Raw genomic sequence first — 15,377 nt, forward strand, 5'->3', positions numbered from 1 at the left:
ATCACAATCACACAAAACAAACAAAAAAATAGATATATATATATATATATATATATATATACATTCAGCCCGGTCGAATAACGCATCCCATGTTCACCTTAAGATAGCATCGAGCTTTCAAGTAAACATCCGGATATCATAGGTCACCAAGAAACGGAACTAAAAATCAGTTTGAAGTGCAATAATAATGCTTGACGAATAGGTTGCTCAAAATAATCAACAAAAATACAAAAAAAAAACAAAGAAGAATCCACTATGCACTTTGCTCTCTTCGTTTCATTTCGCCTCATCCGTAAACAAGCCCGTAGTACTCAGGCACTAAAAGTCTGTTTTCGTCACACAGGAAGCATAGGTTATGAAGGAGAAATGAAAACAGCAATATTGCCAAATCTTAAACTATCATCTGAAGTCGTTATTGAGAAAAAACGGATGGCCTAGCAAAAGCAGGCGGCTAGAAGGCCCCCACTGTGTATCTCCTGAAGAAAAACAAAAGTACCTTATTTGCTACGAACAGTTTATCGTATCTAAGTGAGAGTTAGTCATACCGGGTGTTTGGCCGCTTGTGGCCGAATGGTTAAGTGCTCAAACATTGGCCGGAAGGTTATGAGTTTGAGGCCTCGTGGAATTAAGAAATATCAGCATAGAGCGTCTTACAAACAGCTGAGAAGATTCGAACCCGCGAACCCTATGCCTTTCGGACACGAGTATCTGATCAGCAGCTTGACTAAATCACGGGACACAGCAAATAGTATTGTTAGCTTGAATGAGTATATACTGAGACTTGCCTAAAACCATGGGAACCGGGCATCGTTTTCCTTCAAATCTTTCCACAGATATTAGTTGTAGTATGAATGTTGTGTGTGGCCAGAAGCGGTTACCCTTAAACTAGCTACAGTTGATGTATCCCCCATTTACTCGTCCAAGTTTCACGTGATCAACAAGAGGAACTGTACCAAGTGACTAACATTCGTGGAAGAAATCATAAGTTATCACTTTTTACATCAACAACAAGGGTAAATAATCGGAAATGGTGAACGTTTCGTAGGGATGGGTGATGTTTCGTTCGTCAGCACTAAAAATGGCGCTTTCTGGACCGGAAAAGCGCAGATGTTTTCCGGGGAATGTAGCAGCACAGCGTTTTACGGATAAAACCGACCGAAAAAAATGGATCAGTGGATATATTGGTCACATTACTGATAGATGAGCTCCTAACTCAATGCCACAGAAGGTACTAGTAAAAAACACAAAAACTCCGTGCCTCTCACAATATCTGAAGAAAACATAATAGCAGCCAACGTACGGACATCCCTTCTTGGACAACTTTGTGATGGCGTAGCCAATACTGAGGACTCCCGGAATACCTGAATTGAAGGGATTTGAACAGAATGTAATTAGCACATCAAATGAAGTTGGCAAGATCCGTACAGAAATTAGTGTGTGATTTCACGTCAATCCAAGAGAATCTGGGGATATATAGCATGTTTATGATTGGCAATAAACCCCCAGAAAGATACACCTCAGAAGAGAGGTTACTCTTCTGAGGATGGTGCGCCAGCGTCGCTCACTGGTAACTGATGAACTGCAATCTACAAATGAAATGCCTTCCACCAGAAAAGAGGTGAAAGTCTTCTTGACCTGGCGGTGCTTCATGTGCGATCAAGGGTCACGATGATCAAGGACCACGACAAAGTTTTTTCCAAATCTCGAGGTAAAGACTGCGTGCATCACTGCCTAAGTAACCTCAGCGACTTAAGTAACGGGTGAAATACGCGCATTACACCAGGACCCAATTCGAGGTAAACACTGCGTGCATCACTGCCTAAGTAACCTCAGCGACTTAAGTAACGGGTGAAATACGCGCATTACACCGGCAGGCTCAAAGCAAGCATGGCTGCCCAATAAAACATGTGACTAGATTAAATACATGAGCGATTCGCTTAAGTCACGGCCACGCACAGCTTCGGACAGTCCTATTGGCTATTAACGTAAATGTAAGCCAAAAAATAACATTTGAAAAATGGGGAGAGGCAGAATGGACTAAGTTTTACTCTGTCTGAAGAGGTAAACATTCTGAGAAAGTACCAACAATGCCATAAACTCGAAACCCGGGCTTGTAGCTCCAGCAACCTAATCTGCGGAGATTTTTGTTGTAGAATTCACAGTAGCATTCATCGCGAAATTGATTTCGTGGCAACGCTGTTGTCCCAGTGAGTCAAATTTTGTTTGATTTTTCTCCCATGTTTCCACATTTCTATAAACACTCGTGATGTGGCCGTGGAGAACCAGCCGACGCTTCTAAACGGGATGCCATCGAACTCGGTCGTTTAGTCTTGCACCGTTGCATCAGTATGTACCGCAAGTTTTTACTGAATTTGTGATCACCGCAGCAAGCCAGCCACCCAATGCTTCAAGTGAAAAAAGACAGGAGTTTGTTCTGGATGATATGAGATGAGTGGTCTTTGACACTGTCCCGATGGAATGCATCATTCTCCTATTTACGCGTGACAGTTATCCAGATATCCCAGCGCTTGCATCAGATTACTGAATACCTCTCAGTATGGTGTGCCTGTTTGATCCACGCCAAAAGTAACTTATCTCGTATGTACGGATATCAAGCCTACGGAAAGTTTGATCACTGGTTGGTTCCAACACATTACCAACAGTTTGATCACTGCAAGGCGGTACAACCTATAGCCTTTAGTTGGGTGGTGGAAATCATATAACTTTAGACTGATACCCCTGTGCATCCCATCGTATTCCGGAATTTTTGAACCTCCATGAAATCTTGGACATGCATACTGAGCAAAACAGTTAGTTCACCGACTCAGTTAACCAATCCTACGTAGCTAAAATAGTCCATCAGAATGGATATCGATCCCGGTGGTTCTGTGATGAGCAGAATGAAGCTATCAGTCGAGGATTCACATTCCCGATTCCCCCAAATGCGTGACAGATAGTTGGTGAGGGAGAAAAACCTCGTTCGGCGTGCGTTTTCAGGATCTCACATTTATACTGTGAATGAGCTCTTTTCACGAGTATGACGACCGCCCTGAGCTTGCCTTTCTGATGTCACACCAGAAATCAAGTGCAAACGTTATGGGCAATTCAAGTGTACATCCCCTTTAAAAACTTGTCAGGCGTGCCAATAAGACAAGTTTACGAGAGCCTAACAGTACCTATGGTACCAAAACTGACACCGCATTGGAAACGACTTTGAAGATCTCATCTATTGGACAGAATAACCTTTTGTGACCTCTGGATTGAGGGGCCAGAGAACACCATTGAAAAAGCCCCACACAGGGTGCTGGGGTATTGTTTTATCAAGCCCATTTCCGCCTTCGTTGTTCTTTCTTGTACTATTCCCGTCATTTTGGTTTTAACCTTTTTTTGGTGCGGTGGTGTGCTACACATCTCATTTTCCGTGCTATTTTTTCACACCGCACACCCCAGTGCCGCCCCGGTCAGTTGGCCTTGAACAGCAATTCAGAATCTGAATTTTTCTGTGTGCCGGGTGAGGGGCCCCTAGTTTTTCCCTGTTTATCTGACGTTTATGTGAGCTCCCGGTAATACGCGCGTTTGGAAAAAACGCAGTGATATACAACTGATGTGTTCAGCTGCGCAAACACACTATGGACCCTGATTTCAAAAAGGTGTGATGTGAACAAAACGAATGCCAGTAAACACGTCACATTCGCCCTGGAACTGACCCCAACCAATGGCAAAGAACCCGTAGAACCGGAAATGTTGTACAGTCAACGTCCAAAACAGAAGGCTGAACAAGTATATGCCTTCTACGAGCATCCAGCTGTATACGGCAACGAGGATGAACACACGGAAGATGACCAACAGATTGCCCAGTTTATCCATATCCTGTGTGATCGAAAATACAGAAAGTGATTGAGGGGAGACAAAATAAGAGTAGCGATTCGACAACTATTCTCATTTGTACATGAACTCGACTTTGACTCAAATGAATCCAGTCAATCTATCGTTTACGATGGTATTCCTGGGTGAGTTTTTAACAACCGTATAAGTAGTATGTTGAATGTCTAGACAAGATTAGACATGCTGTTGGAATGCCAGATGGTCAAAAGTGCTACACAAAACGGCATCGATGAGCCTTAGATATCTTGTCAAACTCAGAAAGTCTGGTAGTGCAAATTTCTGAAAGCCGTGTTACCAAGAGACTTGCATACATTGTTTTTTTCACAACAGTGTGAAAATCTACAAAAAGTGGAACGGGGGACGTCTCTAAATCTAAAACGAAATGTAGAAAGGGAGTTTAGCCATATGTTCACTCTGCAGCCATTAAGTGACTGGTGAATCATTACCAGCCAAGATTCCATCTGGGATCAAGACAGGATGAACGGTGATCTGGAGGTGATATTTAGCAGTTTACCTGCTAGCATTCACGTATGAAACTAGGTCCATGTTGTGGTATGTATTTGCTTTAATGCACGAACTTCAATGTGCAGTTACATAGAAGGAAGAACTACTACTTTGTCCCATGTACTTTTACTCATATACGACAGAGGTTGTAGGACTTGATACAGCGATGGTACCAAGTGTACGCTCTATAGGACACGCGAAGCATGCTGGAGACCACAGATATCCAGTCCTCCTGGTAAAATATATCAATGGTACGTAAAATAGGGTTGACTCTGCGCTCATCGTTGTAACAAACAGTGACTAGCACCAAAGGTGTGCGCCGTAGGCAGATCTTCTGTGTGTTGGTACAGGCCATCAGACGACCCCTTGCACGCACTGCGAGTTTCAACTGTTCAGCTGTCCCCATTTGAACCAAAAATTCAGGTATGCCATCAGGGTAGGCTGGTGCTTTCAAACCACTCACATCTAGTCTTAATTCCCTGGGGTTTTGACTTGAGTTCATGGAAACGGCATGAAAACAGCATATGACACTATCATCTGTGCCCTGGGGTCCCCCATTCTAGTTCGAATGCAAAAGTAGATAACTGTCCACCATCTAAGTCTCATTGTTCAATGCGATGCTGGTGTTCATCGTCATGCCATCAGGCTCTTGACTTCTAGATGACCTCTGCAGGCTTTTTCGAAGTGCATACAGGCATACACCGCCCTCGCAAACTCACTCGCAGCTCAGCGCAGAACAAACCACTGTTTAAGCGTCCACTGATCCAGCCGCAGGCAACTCCGTACCAGATTCCAGCTCATCGCACGTAGCTCAGTTGGGATCCATAAAACTGCCTTTCAACATTTCCAGTGCAAGAATATACTACTTGGGGACTTTACCATGGCGTGACGGTTTGTCCACCTCCTCAACCCATGGATCTATGCTAAGAGGTGCCCGCGCGACACTCACAGAGTCTCTCATTCCAGGTTGGTCAGTGGTTAGAGGTCTGACGAACACAGACCCCTGGTCCTCCAGGTCGGGATTTGGAACTCGTGTGGCGACTTGTTGCGTAAAAACTGAAATGCACTGCATTTTCCGCTAGACACCGCTGCCTTGCCGTCAGACTTTTGAGCCAAAGCCTTTGGTTGAGGATCCTACTAGTCCCCCTGTTGTCTGAATGTGGGCACCCTGCCAGCAAAGCAGCCCTCGTAAAACCATAACACTTGCTACCAACCACACTCTCATGCCACATCGGTCGTCGCGTGGTGCTTCCAGCCGGTTTGATTTACTACAGCTGAGCGGGTTAGCGAAAAAGGGGACTTCCGATGCCTCCCATTTTCTTTTCCACATACGTTGTCCCCCCTCTCGCCCCTCTCCTTGTAGGCTCACCAGTCAGGAATGATGACTCCGTCCTGCGTCGCTATTGAAAGAAACATCTGTGCACCATTCAGTGCCGGTTTCCCCAGGTGTCTTGAAATCACTCTCCCAACCTTGACGTCCCGTCCATCTGGTTGCCTTCAATGTACTGTAGCGAAGCACTGATGTCATGCTGTCGATGATGATGATGGGGACCTGAGGAATTGGTTATGATTACAACTAGTTACGGATACTCTCAATAGCAAAAAGCTTAACTGATGATAAAGTATACCTGGTAGTATTCATACCACCGCTAATCAGACAGTTTTACATAGACTAGCGCAAATTGTGAGTCAGGCTCTGAGTTTGTCTGTGCTCAGTCAATACCATGGAGTTGCACTTACCGGATAATAGACCACAACCACCGCCGATCCAAGCCAGACAACCGCGCGGATGAGTATGGAAAGCATAAAGTGACTGTGAATGCTATTTCGAACACATCGTAGAGGTCTACAACACCACGGAGGGGAGAAGAGAGCACATCGTGGACTGAGCATAGTGTTGTAGAATAATTTTCAAACAGAACCAAGTGTTTCAATCCAAAATCCACACTTTGGCCACGGCGCGGTCATGAGGAAACTTAAGCTGATCAAGCATACTTGGTTAGACATGATTAGATAACCGTTGCTCTTGTAAAGTTCTCTAGATATAGTACACTTCCCTTGTTAGTTACTAAATGTTACTTAATGATGATCTCGTGACTGATCTCGTAACTGTACGGCCAGCCGAAAATCAGTCTCGTCGGCCGAATCTGTCAAACACATCATCGCGTTATTCAGTGAACACACAGAAAAAACTTGGTTGGGTGCCCTGACCAGACATATAAAGAGAGGATATGCTGTGGTTAGTTCACTAATTAGTTCATTTTACGTTTAACACTTCCACCTAACCACTGCTTGAAAGTTTAAGCATTCAACACGCGGACCAGAGGGCCGTGTTGTCCACATGCCGGTGCACCGCTGATGTATATTCTTGACCAGCAGCCGGCGGGAAGCACAATTTGTCAATGCAGTTATGTTTCGACTTCTTTGTACAACTCCACAGTTCGAATAATCGTTGATTGCAACTGATGGAGATGAGCACCGATTCTCTGAATCACCCTAAACTTGTTGGTTGACTGCTGGAATTCAGAGAAGCGAAGGACCAACCCACTAACCCCTTGAATCACCAAGGCAGAAGATCGGAAGCAAACAAGGAATGGACAATACTGAAAGAATATGGACACGATCATAACGTAAAAATCCCATGCGTGTCCACTATCTGTGCGTACTTTAGATTGAGCGAAAGAGGCCATCTAGAATCGTCTACTATTGCGACTAAGGTAGTTTGTTCTTCATTGAAACAACTCAGTCAGGATGTGGGCTTCGTACAAGCAAGCGTTTGCACTTGCGCCTGAATATCAAACAAACGATAATACGGAAAACTAGCGACCACTGTTCTATATGAGAGAAAACGTATTGAGCTCGAAAAGGACGAAAGGTCAAAACAAACGTAATGAACCTTTCTATAGAGGAAAATATCAGTAGCTCAGGTAGCGTGGGTGGTCATTGGCTTGTTCTCCGAGCTGGGCAATTCGATTGCAAACGTTTCATCACCACTCGAGGTGACATCATCAGTGAGTTATTGGGGAGCGTAAAGGTGCGTAGCGGTGGGTTAGTGGTTGTGCCAACCAATGATGATGTCGCCTCGATTGGTGATGAAACGTTCGCAATCAAATTGCCTAGCTCAACGAACAAGCCAACGACCATAGTGAACCTTCGTCCACCTTTTCCGCGATGGTCTGAGAAGTGGTTATTTTCGGAGACATGTTGAGTTTAATTTAACTAATGGTGTAGAGCCTAATCACTTTGGCATATGTAAGTCAGAATGACATTATGGGGTAGGAAACGGCGACTTTAAGGTAACTGCACAAGTTATCGATTTATGGATGGCGACGGCCGCTTTCCACCGTTTTAGCGAGCACCATATGTGTGTTGAGCGCGACTTTCCGCTCGGTCACATTTCGAGCACCTATCAGTCGTGCAAATGTCATCTGTCGTCACCAGTAAGCTGGCACACACAACGTGAAATAATAATGAATGACAATTAACGGATTCTGTGATTAAGCCAAGATTTGACAACACAGTTCCAATCTTGAATGCTTCCAGAAGCATCTTTCAAAGCCTCTGTCAACAGTGAAAATTACTGCGTCACAGCCTATCAGTACAGTCTTGATCTGCTAACGAAAACGCTGTTCGCGTGACATTGCCCTTGTGTCTTACTGGGTTGTAGCTGAGAAGGTAAGCAATCTGCAAAGAACATAGGAGTTTCTCGCAATTCCTGCACTCAAAGCACAATCAGCGTACAGAAAACTGAGGTAGTCACCGAATGCTTGGCCGTCTGTCACTACTTAATTGGATTTCAGCGTATTCAGCTGTCCGACGAAATTCAAAATGTCTCCCCTCGCTGAATCATCATCTACATATAATTTAAACCACACCCACACTAATTTTCATACGAATACAGAAAGAGTTGCAAGGAACAGCTCTTTGTGTCTCTCGAACTTTTGTCGACAGTTACAACGCCCAGGTTCGGTGTGCTACACCCAAACTAATTTTCATACGAATACAGAGAAAGAGTTCAAAGGAACAGCTCTTTGTGTCTCTTGAACTTTCGTCGACAGTTACAACGCCCAGGTTCGGTGTTGAATGTCGCTGTGTGATGCCACTACCTGCCGGCCGTCTTCCGAATCTACTGTTCATCAGTGAAGGCGCTCTTTCGTTGTACCTGATGTATTGCGTTGCATGGAAGCCATGACATTGAAAGACGAAAAGAAACGCATGAGAGGTCCCTAGGTACTTTCCTGGCTGTAGATCATGAATGGATCCTGTTGGAAGTCTTGAAAACTCTCAGTAAGATCCCACCGAGGCTTCGTGCAGGACGCTTGTAAATTAAGCTCAACTGTGAACAAGTCGATGTGTCAGCAGAGGCGTCCCTTGTTTCTCCGTAAACTGTTTTTTTTTCAAGAGTAACGGTCTGTACAATAGTCAAGTTCCATTTATCCAAATGCCTCTCTCCACCGTTTGTGTAAGCCACGCCCAACCATCAAGGAACCAGCTCTCATCTCCTGAAATTAAACAGGCCCCAGTATGGTGAACATAGCCCCTGTCTTTTAGAAGAATTTCTTCCACAGTGAACTCCATCCCAAGAGGAGACAATACTACTGCCATTGTCACTCTTCGAATTCAGACCACCTCTTTACGGCGATATTAGTGGTCAAGACTCAGCTCTACTGTGTAAAGCACGAAGAACACAGAGCGAAAGCACTCACTTGAAGTACTGCAGGATAAATATACCAATGAGCAGCGCGACCACTGACAGGATGTAAGTGCCCAAGTATACGTTGAACTGTGGCAAGTCCGTCTGAAAAGAATTGTTTGGTCAAAATAGCATACAAAATGACCACAGAAAACTGTTAAAAGTGATGTAAGCCTTCCACGACAACTGCTTAGGCTACCAGTGCTTTCAGATTTGGATTTGACTCATGCATCATGCAACAGGTTCACCAGCGAAGAAAGTATGTTTGATGTACTCACCAAAGCCATCAACAATGAGAAAACGCAATACAAAATAGAGGGAGTGATATATCCCCTCACTAATATGATTATGCTGCGATCAAATGACAGAAAAGATGAATGTGGGTGTTCCTTGCGTCTGGATTGAAAGATTGAAGCCAAGTGAATCAGGGGGCCCTTGCGGATGTGGATAAAACTTTACTGGAAGATATTTTGTGCTCAGTGATAGTTCTTTTACAAATCCTAATTGAGCAATCTTCGGTACAGATTGAGATCTCTTGTGTGTGTTTATTTAGGCAGATTTCTAGGAAACTGTCGCCCTAAGGGCACCCTGAAATTAAGCGTTTCGCCACGCCCATAATACGAAACCCGTAGAGCAAGCATCACTGGTGGGTTTCAGCTCACTTTGCTCAATGCCACCTTGGTATGCATGTTAGGTAGCGCTGTCGGTTATCTGTATCGTCTGGAGATCTGTCACGATATCACAATAATTTTCAAGAGTAACGGTCTGTACAATAGTCAAGTTCCATTTATCCAAATGCCTCTCTCCACCGTTTGTGTAAGCCACGCCCAACCATCAAGGAACCAGCTCTCATCTCCTGAAATTAAACAGGCCCCAGTATGGTGAACATAGCCCCTGTCTTTTAGAAGAATTTCTTCCACAGTGAACTCCATCCCAAGAGGAGACAATACTACTGCCATTGTCACTCTTCGAATTCAGACCACCTCTTTACGGCGATATTAGTGGTCAAGACTCAGCTCTACTGTGTAAAGCACAAAGAACATAGAGCGAAAGCACTCACTTGAAGTACTGCAGGATAAATATACCAATGAGCAGCGCGACCACTGACAGGATGTAAGTGCCCAAGTATACGTTGAACTGTGGCAAGTCCGTCTGAAAAGAATTGTTTGGTCAAAATAGCATACAAAATGACCACAGAAAACTGTTAAAAGTGATGTAAGCCTTCCACGACAACTGCTTAGGCTACCAGTGCTTTCAGATTTGGATTTGACTCATGCATCATGCAACAGGTTCACCAGCGAAGAAAGTATGTTTGATGTACTCACCAAAGCCATCAACAATGAGAAAACGCAATACAAAATAGAGGGAGTGATATATCCCCTCACTAATATGATTATGCTGCGATCAAATGACAGAAAAGATGAATGTGGGTGTTCCTTGCGTCTGGATTGAAAGATTGAAGCCAAGTGAATCAGGGGGCCCTTGCGGATGTGGATAAAACTTTACTGGAAGATATTTTGTGCTCAGTGATAGTTCTTTTACAAATCCTAATTGAGCAATCTTCGGTACAGATTGAGATCTCTTGTGTGTGTTTATTTAGGCAGATTTCTAGGAAACTGTCGCCCTAAGGGCACCCTGAAATTAAGCGTTTCGCCACGCCCATAATACGAAACCCGTAGAGCAAGCATCACTGGTGGGTTTCAGCTCACCTTGCTCAATGCCACCTTGGTATGCATGTTAGGATCATCTGTCGGTTATCTGTATCGTCTGGAGATCTGTCACGATATCACAATAATGCGATGGGGAATGATCCGGAACTGAAGTGCCTATATTAGAACTGCTGCTCAGCCGAAGATTGCCTCCACTCCCTCGATTCCCGTGATAGTTTTTCGTTTTTTGATTGTGCTCCTGTTTTCACAAGCTCCTGTTCAATTAGTGGTCGAAAACAGGTTGGACACACTGTTCTCCGAATAACTATTTACACACACTATCCGCCACTTTACCGTAGTTCACTTTGTATGCGTTGGACCAACCAAGAGTTACAGAGTTCCCTGTTTTGGGGTGGGGCCAGTCAACGTGGCACGTGTTAACCCGGGTTCAAGGCCCGTATTCAAGATCTTGTCAATCATCTTCTGATCCAGCCATAATCCATACAAACAAAGGCTCAAATCCGTCTTCAAACAGCTGAGAGCTCACAACTTTGTGGCAATTGTACAGCATTACACATTTGGATATACTTCATGGTTGCTCATGAAAGCCACATCAGCCCCAACTGTGCATCGTTATCATCGCTGTCATCATGAACGTCCGAGGTGCCTACACATCCAACCCTGAGTCAAACAGTTTGGATAGAGACTGGTAGCTTTGGTTAGCCGCTATATCGTTCAGTGTCTCAAACCAAGCACAAGGAACGTCAAGCGGACCTCATGCCACTCATCTGTGATTGTAAGCAGTGAGCCCCTGTTGACCTTACCAGAAGCCTTCTTCCGAAATCCATGCCGGTAAAAACGCCGTGGATGTTTTTGCTGACTTGTTTGTGCTATCGATTATGTTCAAGACAGCCCAGTGGTTATTGCGTGAACTTACTGATCAGAAGGTTCCTGTCTAGGCTTGGCATTCTGGTAGTATCCTAGACTTCGTGCGCCCTTCGGGTGACAGGGCAGCTAGACATCGAAAGGGTGTTACGGATCACCTTGTTCGATGCCACCTTAGCCTGCATGCTGGGTAGATTTTTAGCCGTAAACTTGATATGGTTAAAGCGCAAACTTACTTACCGGAAAGTTCATGGATGGGACTCGTTTTTCTGCAACTTGACTGTGCCCGTTTGGGCTTTGGCAAACTGACAGAGTCTCAGCACTCGTGCTTCCTTCACGCAGATGAGCATCGAAATGGTGCCACGGCTTTATAATTCACGTATCTTATTCTGTCACTGGATTCGTCTTCTCTGGGCCTTTGCAAGCTAACATTCACTCGGCGCCCACTCAGGAAGTTCTGTCCAATAGTTATACTCTCGATACAATGACATGATGATTGTACCTTGTGAACTACATGCATCATTAAACACACTGGTTGAACCCCTTAATGGTGTACTTCGGTTGTGAACAATGCGAGTCGCTACATTTGCTTATCAGTAGTGGGCTTCGTTGTACGTCCATGCAAAATGTCCTAAGCCCCTTGTGTACCCCTAGGATACGCAATTCAAGGTACATGAGTTTCGGTACAGAACCAAATATGCAGCCCGTGTGATCGTTATTCTATCAATATAGTCATTCTGTTTGAGTACTGGTGGCTCAGGTTGTACTGATGGCCGTTGGGTTATTCGCACAACCAGGCAACGTGGTTGGAAACGTCTTATCACCGGTCGAGGTGATACCATCATTGCGTTATGAGCCAAAGTAGGCAGACGTTAGTAGTGCGTGGTTATTGTTGTCTACATGGATCGATAAATACCGACCCCGATCAACCTTGATCGATTAATGGAGGGTAGGGTCGGTATTCCTATTGGCTTTCTGGCTAACCTAATTTCTGATTGGTGGATACCCAGGTAGTATTGCGACTTAATCTCTCCGGTCCCATCCAGTGATCCTTGTTTGCCTACCTCCACAATATGTCCCGTTTCTTGGTTCGTTGGTCTGATTGCCGAGGCTGACTCAGTATTGACAGTGAGTTGATGGTTTCTTGATCGTTGCGGTGCACAAACAGGGTCGGTTTGGATATGTTGGTTGACGGAATTCATTGCGCAGTACCATACGCCTAGGAATTCCCTCTCGTATCTTGTACTCCAAAATATTATCAACTTCAATTTTTCTAGATCAAACCTGTGTTCACCCTGATCTTCATTTACGAAAATAGAAGATGGTGATTGTACAGCTGCGTTCCGTTTCTTTACCCCAGTGGGAATTTTTCTTCCAGTCTGTCCAATATGATATTTGTTGCAGTCTGTGCAGTTGATTAGGCAGTTAACTTTGTTTCTTGCGCCTTTCTTGGTCTTGTCCTTCAATCTTGGGATCAGTTCTCTCACTGTATTGGCTGGTTTGTGGGGTATTAAGCCTGCTTTTAGTAGTAGCAGCCGTGCTGATCAAGTCAACTCGGCTGGTGAAGAGACGTTTGCAAGTGTACTCAGTGAACAAACCAACGGCCGTCATGACTCCGTGCGTTTGAGAAAGCAGACAAACGTGTTCCTAGTATATCTTTGTAATTTACTACTCATAAGGTTTCTGAAAATCCGTCGACAGCCCACAACCAGTTTTGCCCTTTTTTTGGGGCTCATCAGATAGGCGCAGTCCCCGGGTTTCCGTCAACCTTATGTTCCAGGTAAGTCTCTCGAAAAAACCAAATTAGTTTGCAAATGAGTGTACATTCGCTAGTGTTCCTAGTATATATTTTTTTATTTCCACAACTTTTCTTAGTCTCTAATGTAACCCCGTGGGTTTTTTCAAAAAATTTTTACGTGTGCTGTTCACACAATCTGGACCACACAAGTTTCGAAAGCCAGCACCTTCGTCCGTCAACTTTCCCACCTGAGTTCCTTCTTCCAGTCCTTATCGGATTGGTGAATTCCACTGCGCCATCAAGCGTGAACGTTCAGAGTGTTTTTTCCGCTTTATGTTGATTGATGCGTTTTTAAACCCTTGCAATAAAATCTAACCACGAATAAGAATTATTGAAGTCAATACAGGTTTGGAACGGATTGTGTACAAACCGTGTCCGTTTGATTATTCGCTTCGCCAAGCTTGTGCCGAGGAAATTTTCAGCATGTGACTGGCTTTCAAAAACCCTTCCTGTAAAGTGAATCTAACGTGCGCGATCACTGCTAACAGTTACGCCGTCGATCAAAATCTGAACGATCACGTGACCCATTACCCAAGCAAGCATTAACGCTACTAATGAGTCCATCACTGTTTTGACAGGCTGCTTGAACTAACAAGTGCGGGTGCATAGCGATTCAGCCGAGCAGTGTTCAGTGTTAAACTTCATCCACATGTGCTTCCGTTCGTATAGTTTTGACACGTCTGTGTGCTTCGACAATGCTTCATTAATTGCACACACCTTCAGCAAACAAAACATTATCGATACTTCTGAATGCGGCTGGCCTATCTGATGAATCACTCCGTGATGGAACTAGGTTTCAAAAGTGAGATGGCACAACATTTGATAAGAAACAAAAAATTGTTTCCGAAGGGCTTGGTAAGGGTTTGTGAGAAACAAAAGATATCTACTGGAACGAGCTCCGTCAGTAGGTAGATCTTTTCCAATCCGTTTCTCGTCATTTTTATTTCCAATGCCATCCAGCCTCAATGAAACAATTCAAACTTCGTCGCCTCAGCGCAGCAGAGAGTTAAGACGGTACACTTTTATGGTCACAGTACGTATAGGTGCGAGCATTGCTCACTATGGCTTGCATATTATCGATCAATGTGCATGACATACCATGGTAGTCTTCGTGTCACATTGTGCCATCTGATTTTCTACTGGTAGGTCGAATGCCTATATTTTTTCGGTCCGCTAACCTCAGCGACTACCATCAATTAGGAGCTCGATAAGTTGAAAAAATCACCAATTCCCAATGGAAGGTGTCAGGACTCATGGAAAAAGTACATGTGCAGAGTGACGCATCCCCAAGGTCACCTTCGATACGACACGTTCGGAAAGTAGGTGCGTTGGTGGAGCGCACCAAACACGGCTTAGTAACATAAGACCAGTGGAGTGGGGCTGAAAGTGTTCACACAGAACGAACAGGTGAACGACCATATTTGGCCATTTAGTCATCCCATATATTTACACAGGCGCTCTGTATGTTTTGTCCTGACAATACAGCCGTGTCCCGAGTTCTCTGTCTTCTCCCTATCGCGTGGTCTGGCGTAGTCAGTGCAGACGTAACCAACAGACGGCCACCCACGATACGACAAAACGTAAAGGAAGACAAGATCACTACAAATGCTTCTAGGATTCAGACAGCTCATCAGTGTCTGAACTCTGGACATCAGACGTACGTAAACGAAGACAAGATCACTACAAATGCTTCCGGGATTCAGACACCTAATCAGTGTCTGAACTCTGGACATCAGACGTGCCAGGCATATCCACTTTGATTGGGTTTCACAAGAATACTTGCGCCAGGACACTAGGATGACACGAATTTCATAAATCCCGCAACCATCTACAAACAAGTTAGTACCTTCCGCTTGCCTGGAGCCTTTCTGATTCTAAAAACGTGATGATCATAAGAATTTTCCGGTCAGTTCTCGATTATTTTCCTTGTTTCTCTAGCAAGGGAGGCAACGTGGTGGGACCA

This window comes from Opisthorchis viverrini (assembly GCF_000715545.1).
Source record: "Opisthorchis viverrini unplaced genomic scaffold opera_v5_95, whole genome shotgun sequence".
NCBI lineage: Eukaryota > Metazoa > Platyhelminthes > Trematoda > Opisthorchiida > Opisthorchiidae > Opisthorchis > Opisthorchis viverrini.